This window comes from Bison bison, unplaced genomic scaffold, assembly GCF_000754665.1.
Source record: "Bison bison bison isolate TAMUID 2011002044 unplaced genomic scaffold, Bison_UMD1.0 scf7180017864048, whole genome shotgun sequence".
Lineage (NCBI taxonomy): Eukaryota > Metazoa > Chordata > Mammalia > Artiodactyla > Bovidae > Bison > Bison bison.
In genome coordinates, this window is record NW_011494620.1 from 3,435,276 (window position 1) to 3,438,171 (window position 2,896).

A 2,896-nucleotide genomic window follows, 5' to 3' on the forward strand; every position below is an offset into this window, starting at 1 on the left:
TTGCTGGTCCTCTGGGGTGCTCCCCGGCGGGGGCGCGGGGGGACAGGAGGGGGTCTGGGAGCTGAGACACGCTCCCTGGCTGCTCTCCTGAGTCTGGTGTTTGGGGTGTAAGCCCCGGCTTCCGACCGCCTTTAGGAGATGGAGATGGAGAGCAGGGCTCTAGAGACTGGTGCAGTGATTCCTTTCGAGCTTTCCTGGGATGTGGTCACTTTGGAAGGGGGTGAGCAAGGCCAGTGTGGGCGTGGGAATGGGAGGCAGAGAGCGGAGAGCCCCCTCTGGGGTTCCGTCTGGCAGCCGCCTTTCCAGCCAAGCCAGAGGGAAAAAAGCAGGGGAAGATTCCAGCAAACCTCTCCCAAGAGACCTCCTCTTTGGGAACCTCTTTCAAATCGTTTCTCCCTGTCTGTCCCCTCTCTCCCCCTTCTGTTTCTGTCTCTCTGTCTCTCCTCTCTCTCTTCCCCTCCCTCTCTTCCCTTCCACCTTTCGGTCCAATCACTCTTGCAATCAATACCTCCATTCAATTTCTTTACCTAGAAAACACTGGTTTTAATTCCCTCTCTGGACGTCAGTTCTTTTTTGCTTGTCCTTAGCGCTAACCCCTTTGGAAGTTGAATGCCACATTCAGTAGACTGTGGGAGTCCTTGCTGAAGGCGGTATTTTAAGAACCCTGCCATCTGGGAATAGCAGTTTGTGAAGTAGCTTCTTCCCCACATACAGTTTTGTGCTTTTTCAAAAGTTGAAAGTAATCGCTGGATAGATATAGATTTCGTAGTAAATTTTCAAATTACACCATTTTAATTAGCCATGGTGGTGCACATTTTTGTTTTACTACTACAGATGGAGATGTGCATGCTTACACTATTAATTTGAGAGGCTTTGTGTAATTAGTTCCCACTCTTTATGAGGTCATAGACCTTTTTAAGAATATGATGAAACTGATGAGAACCTTCTCACCCCCCTGCCAAAAAAAAGACAAAAATGCACTTCCGTATCAAGCTTCACCACAGTGGTTCTCAAGCAAGAGAAGAAGGCAGTTTATAATCCCTCCCAGGGAATAGTCTGCAAGATGTGGAGATATTTCTGATCATCATGACCAGGGCGATACAGCTAATATCTGGTGGGCGGAAAGGCCAGGGAGGCAGCTAAATACCCTACCAGGTACAGGACAGCCTCCCAGAATTATCCATCCCAAAATATCGACATTCTGAGGTTGAGAATACCGGTTTCAATAAAATGTCAGACTGCTCCCTGTTCCCCCACCCCTCAGCCCATTCATGATTGAAGTCCCTGATGAAATGCCTTGATTTAAGTTATTTTTGTTTGTTTTGTACACGTTACTGATTAATGAGCTCAGTGACTGTGTGATAATGATTGCTCTGACTTTCAGTTCTGTATCCTAACCTAGTTTTTAACACAGAGCCTTTAGATCTGCATAATGTGCAGGTAAAAGGTATGACTCCATAAAGACAAAATAATGAGAATGATATTTGGACTCACTCTCCACATTCCCGCTGTGGATATTGGTCCAGGATGCTCGTCTCGATTTGGAGTTTGAAGCTCTGAGATGGCCTATTGAGATTAAGTCCTTGCTGTGTCTCAGTCCCTACACTGTCTTTTTTTATTTTTATTTTTTGGCCTTGCCACGTGAGATCTTAGTTTCCCCACCAAGGATCAAACCTTGGCCCCCTGCAGTGGAAGATAGGAGTCTTAACCACTGGATCACCAAGGAAATACCCCTAAGTCTCCTTGATAGATTATTTTATCTAGTCCTCAAAATAAAAAGGAAAAAAAAATGTGAAGGAGGTGCAATTATTATTTTACAGAGAGGTTAAGTAATTTGCCTGAGACCTTACAGCTAAAAGGTGGACTTCAAAAAAATCTCATTATCTGAACTATTAAACAGAGTAAATGCTGTTGAAGAGATTCTGCCTAACATGAAAATAATGATAGAGGAGGAGGCTTTTTAAAAAAAGTCTGTCAGGATACAGCATCAATTACTTGTGAAAGCATAGTGTATTACCTACTAGGACTCAAAAATTTCTATCTTAGAAATGATTGTGTTACTAGCTCAGTTGTGTCCAACTCTTTGAGAACCCCATGGATTGGAACCCACCAGGCTCCTCTGTCCATGGAATTCTCCAGGCAAGAATACTAGAGTGGGTTGTCATTCCCTTCTCCAGGGGGTCTTCCCAGCCAAAGGATCAAAGCCCGGTCTCCTGCATTGCAAGCAGATTCTTACCATCTGAGCCACCAATTTGAACATGTGGTCACCTTTCTGAGCCTAAGTTCTCTTATTTGTGATGATTCTGCTTCATGACTTCTAGCATCATGATTATATCAGATCAGATCAGATCAGTCGCTCAGTTGTGTCCGACTCTTTGCGACCCCATGAATCCCAGCACGCCAGGCCTCCCTGTCCATCACTAACTCCTGGAGTTCACTGAGACTCACATCCATCGAATCAGTGATGCCATCCAGCCATCTCATCCTCTGTCGTCCCCTTCTCCTCCTGCCCCCAATCCTTCCCAGCATCAGAGTCTTTTCCAATGAGTCAACTCTTTGCATGAGGTGGCCAAAGTACTGGAATTTCAGCTTTAGCATCATTCCTTCCAAAGAAATCCCAGGGCTGATCTCCTTCACAATTTGAGAAAAAGTTTAAGGGTTATCTAGTTTTGTTCACCGAGAAGGCAATGGCACCCCACTCCAGTACTCTTGCCTGGAAAACCCCATGGGCGTAGGAGCCTGGTAGGCTGCAGTCCATGGGGTCGCTAAGAGTTCGGACACAACTGAGCAACTTCACTTTCACTTTACCCTTTCATGCATTGGAGAAGGAAATGGCAACCCACTCCAGTGTTCTTGCCTGGAGATCCCAGGGACAGGGGAGCCTGGTGGGCTGCCG